The following is a 9,545-nucleotide window of genomic DNA, read 5'->3' as shown; positions in this document are numbered from 1 at the left end:
TATTATATGTCTCGGTGTGTTTTTCCTTGGGTTGAGGTTCTTTGGTGTTCTTTATGCTTCAGTTAACTGAATGTCAGTTTGCTTCCTCATATTTGGGAAGTTTTCTGCTATTACTTCTGTCCATAATTTTTTAATGTCATTTGTGTTGACTCCTTCTTTCTCATTGATGCCTATTAGTCTCACATTGTTCATCTTTCCATCATCTTGTAGGTGATGGATTACTTTTTCCTGCATCCTCGTTTTTTTAAGAGATCCTTTCTTCCCTTTTCACTAGCTACACCAGCATCTTCTGATCTGAAACTCTGTCTTCACATTCACTGAATCGGTTTTGCAAGCTTGTGATTGATAGCTTAATGTCCTCTATATCTCTTTGACTCTGCTTCATGTGATCTTTTTCTTTCCTGTATTGCTCATTCAAGGAATCCGACATTTTTCTAATCTCCTGTATTTTTTTTTATCAATATCTTCCTTAGAAGCAGTTAGAAATTCTTTTTCTGCACTGTTTTTTTCAGATTGGGTTTCCTGCTTATGTTTCTGTAGTTGCTTCTTCACTTCATCTGCTGCGAGTTCTGAGAGTTCTTTATTTCAGAAAAGTATTGTGCTCCGATTTCCTTTATATCTTTCTGCTGTTGCTTATTTACTATCAACGGTCTTGATTCATGCATTTGAGCCGAGTTAGTGTCCTCCTCACTTGTTCTGAGTGGGCACTGGTTTGCTTCCACATGTTTCTGTATTTGATTCATTAGTGCAGTTGTTATTAATTCAGGGATTTCTTTTTTCATTTCCAATCTGAGGTCTTTTATATCTTTTTGCAGCTGTTTTATTTCAGAAGCTTTTGATTCATTACTTTCAGCTGTGTGATTTCCAATTTGTTCTGTGTTAGTGTCCTCTGCACTTGTTACGGGTGGGCTTGGGTTCTGAGGTTGCATTTTGTTCCTTCTCATCATTTTTTGTAGAACTGACTTCTGCCCTTTGTTGTAGATCTTTGCTGTAGTTACAACCTTCACATGTACTGAAGTTCAGGTGGAGCTCTACAGAGTTTGGACTTATCCAGCTGCATCTATCTGAAGTCTGGCTGCTGTGCTCAGCTCCTTCCCCCTGCGGACCTGGGCTAGGCGTGGGTCAGGGGCTTCCTGGAAGTCAGCAGAAATTCCTACATGTTGGGAGGTGTTGGGGAGGTAAGGCGGAGTGGTGGGGGCAGCCCGAGGGGGTGGGAGAGGGTCCTGCCCTCGCTGCGCCTGGGCTGTGACTGGTCTCGCAGTTGCAGGGTAGCAGGAAGCTCTCCACACACTCACCGGACCTGGGCTAGGACTGGGTCTGGGGGTTCCCTGAAGTCAGCAGAAATTCCTACTCAGCGGGCGGTGTAGGGGAGGTACTGCGGAGTGGTGGGTGGGAGCCCGAGGTTGTGGGAGAGGGTCCGGCCCATGCTGTGCCTGGGCTGGGACTGGTCCACTGGCGCAGGGTAGCAGGAAGCTCTCCACATACTCACCGGATCTGGGCTAGCACTGGGTCTGGGGGTTCCCGGATCTCGGCAGGTGGTTCAGTCTTAATGGCTCTAATTTCTCCTCATTTTACCGTGAGTCAATTTGATGATGGGTCCTATCCATTATAGAATGGATTTCTTGAATGGGTGTGATGTTAAGGTTTTTCTCCTTTGTTCCCATGGAGGAGTGGCAGAGCCTTGTCCTATCCCAGGGACATCATGGTCATATTGTCAGTTGTCTGATTTCAGTGAGATGTTGGTCTGCAAGACCTTGGTCTGTCACACATAAAGGATCAATCACATCCAGTCATTGGGATCTCTCTCCATAGGTCTGTGGCTGCTCATTTTGTTCACTTTTCTCCTTGTGCTTTTCCAGGTTTCACGGAGAATCTGTTTTTTATTACCATCTGCTCCATGTTAATACATTGACCCATTTCCTTCTTTTGGTTAGGAGCTTTATATGCACAAGTGAAGTTTCATGGTGTTCTGTGTGCACGGAAGGCAGAGCATCAGAGAGAGTCTCAAGCAAACAGCCGCCAATTTCCCCTCAACTCTACGTTCTCATCTTCTCTTGAGACCTCACCTTCCATTATTGTAATGAAGTTCTCTCAGGTATATGGATACTGGTCACCATAGCCCAATGCCCCTTTCTCTCACCATGATGCTTGTGGGATCCCTGTCCAGTGCATGGTTCCTGATTGTTGTCTCAATCGCCGTGTCAGTGTTCTTCTCTACTCAAATACTGGATGACCTGCAAATATGTGATTTTGCATTGTGTTTTAAGCAAGTGAATTTAGAGGGTTCCTGCATGTTTTTTGCTTGATAACAGTTTTTCCTGTCAGTTTCTCCAGTCCTATGTCTATGGGTTTAGCAGTATTTACCAGCATGTCTGTCAAAATATGCCATGCTTTAGGAAGTTAGAGTGTCCTGCTGCCAGGACTTGTTTTATAACCAGCCACAGAAATTAGATCTAGGGGACCTGCCCAGTAGCTCAGTTGTTTAAGTGCCTGCTTAAACAAAGCCCTCAAGCTCAAGCTTCTGGGGTTCCAACCCAGACAGTCTCTGCAAACCAGAAATGCCCTCAAGGCATTTCGAGCCAAAAAAAAAAAAAAAAACCTTCTACCAGAAATTAGATCCAGTCCTCTCATCTTGGTGTCTTCTGTTTCAATTCCTTTCATCTTTCTTGTATCCTGCTCCCTGTGGTATCTTATTTGAACCTCTGGAGAGACCTTTCAACTCGTGTGTCTTAACTGTTATGGTTTTCATCTTTTTATGGCTATTCACATTTGGTTTCAAATAACTTGTAGTTAGATACATTCTTGTACTATGTGACAATTTCCTTAGAAACCACTGCATTTCAAGCCAACGGGGACCTGTCCCGAATGAAAATCTCTTAGGTCATGCCTGTCTTGTGGCCTCCCACTTTCAATTGACTTCAGTATATCCTGGATTGTGCTTGATTTCTTTCTAAACTCTCTACATCTCTAATGAAATGGGATTTGTATCATCTATCCTGGTTTAATCAATAAACATTTTCTGTATCTTTTTTAAGTTTACTGACCACTTCAATCACCTTAAAATATTTATATAAATCTTGTTTGAGTTCCCTTAACAATTTAGGAGTTTCATTTTTTAGTTCCTTGATCTCTGGCAAAACTTTAATAATTTAGATTTTAAGTTGTTTGCCTATAAGTTCTTCTCTTTCAAAGTCTGTGAGTCAAGTTAAAGGAGAGGTAAGAAATTTTTAAGGCATTTTACCACTTCTTTTTTCTCATATTTGCACTGTTTTTATACTGAGGGCTGAAGGCCATTCACAGGTCTCTTAATTTGGTGTTTTCTCCCTGTGACTTGACTTGAGCTCTTTGTTCATGTTTTGATATTTCCACACCTTTTCATCCTACTTTACATAGTAGAGTCATTCTGATTCTGTGTTGCTAGGTGAAAGTAACTACTGGGATCTTTGGATCTAGAAAAGAAATCATCTGTGAGTCCTATAATTTAAAACATGTTTAAAGTATTTGACCTGTTGAGAATGAGTGAAGTAGAATCTAAGAAATAAAGAAGAAATAATTCAGAGAGAAGAGAATAAGAGAAAAGATATGACAAAGGAAATAAAAGGAGAGCTGGGAGCATTGTGAAGTTAGTTTTATATCTGGAATGGAGGACAGGGGAGAGCAGGTTTGAGAGATTATATGTCGGAACTGGGAGAAAATCAAGTGGGAAGGAAATACAAGTGTAAATTGGGAAGTTGTAAGAGAGACAACTAATGAAATTACTGATTGAAATTTTGTGCTTGAATTTTCTATACATATCATTTGGTAGGGGTTAACCTAATAGAACTAAAGAAAATGTTACCTATTATAAAACAGTGAACTAATTACTATTCTCCATTTCCAATATACAAATGTTTCACTCTTTAATACTAGACAAGGAGAAAAAGAAAAAGGAATAGAAAGAATAGGAAACAACTGTAATCACATATGTACAAACATGCAAAAGTTCAGACCGTTCTTGGTCCTCTTTATATTGTACTGAGAATTTGGACTAGAGCACTCTGCCTTTACTTCAGAACTATGTTGTAAGAAAGCTGAAGGTACTTGTGCAAACTCCCCTCTGAAAATCTGTTTTCTTACATATGAACAATTGGAAGCTCTGTGTGGTTCAGACAGTGGACTGGGCCTGCCTTTTTTTCCTTCTGAATGAAGAAGGAAATTTCAGCTCCTTGCCTGTGGGCATGAATATGTATGTGTATTTTTCTTGAAGTAATGATTGGACAACTTCAATTGTATTGTTGGATGTCAGAATACAAAGGACTGGTCAAGCATTTAATCTCCTTCTGATCTTTGTTTCGTTCCCTCCATATTAATCCCTGCAGCTGTTTGACTGCTCTTTGGACATCCTCTAATTGAGCCCACTTGGAACACTTTCAAATCATGTGCTCCTCTGTTGTATGGGCTTGCATTGAACTCATGAAGGATTTCTTTTTGTTTCTCATTTTTTTATTTTTATTTTTCTATTTTTATGTTAATTTTATAGAGAAAGAAATAGCATTGAAACAGTTTCAAAACAGGTTAGTAGGACAATTACAATAATTAATACATTTCATATTATTGTCTTCATTGGAGTTATTCATAGTGCAAGATGCAGATTGATTATCTTGTTTAAGCATTATTAGTACAAATCTTTCTTCTCATTGAACTAAGAGAAAGTAGCTTACATCCTAACTATTGTCAAGCAGAAATTTTAGTTGCATTTAGATCTCCGTGGAAGAGGGTCTTCCTATCTATGATCCAGCAATGTTTAAGGGTCAATGAGAAGTAATTGAAATGAGAGCTGGGCCCCGTACACTTCATTGGTAGTGAGAGAAGGGTCTTCTGAGCTTGTGGCATTTAGTTTGGAGGCAGTAAGCAGGATAAAGCATGGGCATAAAGTAGTAGCATTTTGGTGAGAGATGGAGAAGTGATCACTCTGTTATATTTTTTCTCTTACCCTGGGTTAGGCCAGTCGTGGTCATTCCATGCCCCTGTATATAACTGATGCAGAGGTCCCTCAATGTGTTGTGTCACTCATGAAGACTGTACCCTATTCCTTTCTGTTCTTAGTGCTCATTGGTTCGCAGTAAGACATCCTTCTCTGAGTGTTTCTCTGGCTGGTGGCTTCCTTAGTGCCCCTTATGTGAGGAGTCAAGGACAACAAATCATGGAATAGGAACAACAAAACTGTGAAGGCCAATAAACTTGTCCTTTTCATACATTGATTATTCATCTCCAATATTTACTTGCAGTTTTGGAAAGCTAAACGACATAGCATTTTCATGTAAGCTCACATGTTATAGAATTTACCAGCAATGAAAACTTGATTTGGAAATATTACCTTGAGGATAGGATAAATATTTCATACGCACACAGCTGTCATCTGGTTAGCCAAGTACACTTCTAAGTAGACAAAGAGACACCAGAATTCCCCAACATTCACACCACATGCGTACACTACATAAGGGAGCAATGAGATGCAGACATCTGCAGTACAGGAGAAGATATCAGAAGGAAACCTCCCCTGGATGTGCTGATGTTAGACTTACAGTCTCCCCAGATGTATTGTTTGGCATCGCAGATACAGTATTTTCCTAGAGCACTCTGAGCAGACTAAGGATCAAAGACAAAAACTGATCTATAATGGTAGAGTTTGTCTTATACATTCTATACAATGGTGTTTTATATATTCTATAACATTTCAAAATAATAAAATAAAACGAGAAATGAACATGTATAAATTGTAGATGTATATCATATATGTAAATTGTATGCATACAAGGTTGTACCTATAGGTGAAAATTTAATTGGAAAATTCTTACAGTAAAATTTACACAAAACAACCACCCTCACTTGAAACACACTGATCCCTCATTCTTGGCATTTTCTGAGTAGTTTTGAAAGTCCTTTATTGTGAGCACTTTTGTGTTGCACTGACGTGTCTGCTTTCTTAGAAGTGATACACTTTTCCAATGTGTAAAGGTAGGATCATGCTTGGAATGCCTGTCTTTCTAGTCTTCTAGATATATATTGCTTGTCATGACATACAAATTGCTGCCATACTGTCTTTCAAGTAAATGTTTGTATTTAAAAAAGTGATAATAAATGAAAACAAGAGACAAGAAAAATATGTCACAGGACTGTCCTGCTAAAATGCTATATATGATTAGATTTCTAAATTTCTGTATAAAAATATGTAACTGTTTATTCCTACTTTTAAAATATTTTTAAAATTTTTATTTTTTTATCTTCTGTTAGGACTTAAAGTTTCACATATCAATACTTGATGGAAAATGCCTATTCCATGTTATGCCTAGGATGATTGATATTCAGACAGATAGTGAGGTTAAGCTCAACTGTCTATATTGCAGGGTAATTATAATAAGCTTCACTTCTGATAGGTTAGCAACCTAAATTTTCAGTCCAAAAATTAGAGAAAAAGAAGGGCTGCAAGGACAGCCAACATTTGCCCCTAGCCTTTCAAGGTCAGTGAAGACTCAGGACATAGGAGAACCTGCATTGTAACATCATGTCATTCAGTTGTGTCCCAAATTTTCTGATCAAGGAAATCATGGGGGTCACACGAGAAAGTAATCAGTGATGTAGAATGTGCCTAAGGAGAGTCACATAGAGAGAAAATATTCTCTCAGGCTTTCACAGAGAGCAAATTGTTTGGACAATGACTGTGACTTATCCATATGGCTGACACTGACAAAGGATCTACAAACTGCGATACAGGGTTTCAGGATAAATCCAGAGGGGATTTGACTGAACTTATCAGATAGAAAAGTTACATTTCTTGTTATATAGGTCTTGATTTATCTTGGTCTAAACCATCCAGGATAAAAGTATAAAAATGAGTTATAATATGTAAAGCTATATTAATAGGTAGAGCTGTAAAAGGTTCAAGTCAACAACTTCTGATATTGCCAGTCTTATGGAAAACCCACTACTATTATGGATTACTGGAGCATATTGGAATATTTTGCTGAATTTACACACTTACATTATTTAAATGACAATGGAATATCCTTGTCTGACAATACTAAAAAAGGGGGGATACAATGAATGACAATTTTGTATCTGTATAGTCAAAATAGGATTATATATAGCTGCATTCTCTTAATTCAATGAATAGAGTGATTTATTCTAATAGTGTTTGTGTACAAGATATCATGTTTTCATCTTGTACAATGAATAACCACTAAGACAACAATATCCAATCGGTTTTGAAACTGTCTCAATACTATTTGTTTTTCAATAAGTTTATTTTAAAAAAGGAAAAAAAAGTGATATGCTTTTCAAACTCCTCAACATACTGCCTTCATAATTCATCCATGTCCTTACATATGTCAGAATTTCCTTTCCTTTATATTTTTGAGATATATTGTATTACATAATTATACATCAGTGTATTTATCCATTTACATTTTCGTGAACTTCATACTGATTTTACTATTTGGTTCACGAGTAAAGCTTAAATGAGTATTATATTGTTTTTTTTTTAATTCTTTATTTTTTATGTATTTTGTACAGGTTCTATAGGGTCTCACTATACAGATCGACTCATAGTGGTGATCCTGTTTTCACCCTCTGCAGTGCTGGCATTACAAGTGCCAGCCACTACACCCAGTCTCAATTGCCATCTCAGTGCTCCCTGGGGGTGTGGGCTGCAGGGCACACCTGGGATGGGGATCAAACAGCTGGTCCGTGCCTCTGCCTAAGCAGGTACTTTAATCTGCTGAGCAAACTCACTGGCCCATGTAATATTTTTTTAATTGAATTGAACATTTAACTTTGCCTCACAGTAAGCAAGGCAAACATCTTATCATTAAAATTCTTGTTATAGTAAATTGAATTCTGGCAAAGTAGGAAAGTCTGTCTTGGAAGGAGTAAGTAGAAAAAGAGTGAAAAAACAAAGTATTTTTTTGTTTATTTGTTTTTCTCATAGGTTTACATTGGCATCTACTTCTATGGTGGCAACTTCACTGCTTTTCAGGGTTATTTTACCCTCTTTTTCCAGAGAATATGAAAAATGGCAGTATTACTTTGGGAACAAACAAGGGAGAGTAAATAACAAGTTCACATGTATTCTTAAAGAGTAAAATAGGTAAAAACATAATTCTAAAAAAACACACCTCAAATACTTTTCTCAGTGGACACTCTTATTATTTAGATATTATGTAGTGTCACTACTACTTGTGTGAAGAACAAAGCTTGAGGGGCCTGTTTTCTCCAGCAAATGACCTTACCATGTAGGGAGAGGGCAATCGCTTGCACCTAGGGTTATGAACCCTGCTTGCCCATTTGGTTGTCTTACCTGCATAGGTTTTGGGTTTTAATATGAGACTCAGGAAATATTTTATGTCCAACTATTATAAACCCAACAGATACTCAAATTATTTATTATGGTACCATAGGATATTTGAAGATGTAACAAATTATGTGACAAAAATAGACCTACAATATAGAAGCACATAAAAAGACACATCTTGGTTTGAATTTTCTTTTTATCCTTAAGGTAACTATTTTATAAATTAAATCTCATTTTTGACATATAGATTCATAATTGGGTTGAGAGCAAAGTGAAGATAACATAGCGTAAAATATGTAGACTATGGTCTTAGTAACATTTATATCACCATGAGATACCATAAAGATATTCATATTATGATGTCCTTAAGGTAAAAAAAAAACTTTCTGAAGCTTAGAAGGAAGAACACAAACTAACTAGTACAGCAACATTCTTTTCAAAATACCTAAACAACTTTTATATATAGAATATCATATTAATTTGCATTTCTAGAATGGCGAATGATGAACATTTTTCTTATATTTACTTGCCTTTGTAATTCTTCATCTGGAAAGTGTATATTCATCTCAGATGCCCGTTTTTGTATTGGGTCTTTGAATTTGAGGAGTCTGATTTATTCTTTTTATTTTTTTATATATGTGCTAGATAGAAGGCTTTGTCAGAGGAACAGTCAGCCATAATTTTTCCCCAGTTTGTGGCTTTTCTTGTTACTTTGTTGGAGATGTGTTTTGAAGTGCAGACACTTTTCAAAAAGATGTGATCCCTGTTGTTGATGCTTTGAAGTATTTCCTGTACAGTTTAGTCTTTTGGTTCATGAACTACCTACCTACATCTGTCCTTAAGATTTTTACCTACATTTTCATTGAGAACATTTAGAGTTTTTGTTTTAATATTTAAATCTCATCTATTTTGACAATAGCTTTGTCCATGGTGACAGACAAGGGTGTAGTTTTAGCATTCAGCATGTAGAAAGCCATTTTTTTCTAGCACCATTTCTTAAAGAGGCTGTCTTACTTCCAGGGATCATGTTTGCCACGGTTATATGAGATAAGGTGGCTGAGTATGTTGGCATGTGTGTATGCATCTTCTATTCTGTTATATTTATCCTCATCTGTCACTATGCCTGTATGTTGCTGATGGTATCACAGTAGCTTTATAGTACAATTTCAGGGCAAGGATTTTGATACCTCCTGCCTTTCCTTTGTTTCCTATGGTT

General features: G+C 37.3%; 1 long non-coding RNA gene across 1 annotated transcript in view; it reads left to right on the top strand.

Annotated features, from left to right (window-relative positions):
* LOC111814332 overlaps positions 1–8,120 on the top strand; it is a 36,997-nt gene extending 28,877 nt beyond the window's left edge. Inside the window, exon 3 of the long non-coding RNA XR_002819344.1 lies at positions 8,039–8,120. This is a non-coding gene — a long non-coding RNA (uncharacterized LOC111814332). The remainder of the gene's footprint in view (positions 1–8,038) is intronic.
* The last annotated feature ends 1,425 nt before the right edge of the window (positions 8,121–9,545 follow it).

This window comes from Octodon degus, unplaced genomic scaffold (assembly GCF_000260255.1).
Source record: "Octodon degus isolate 3935 unplaced genomic scaffold, OctDeg1.0 scaffold00292, whole genome shotgun sequence".
Classification (NCBI taxonomy): Eukaryota; Metazoa; Chordata; class Mammalia; order Rodentia; family Octodontidae; genus Octodon; species Octodon degus.
Note: the sequence above shows the minus strand (reverse complement) of the source record. Positions and strands in the feature narration are given on the sequence as shown.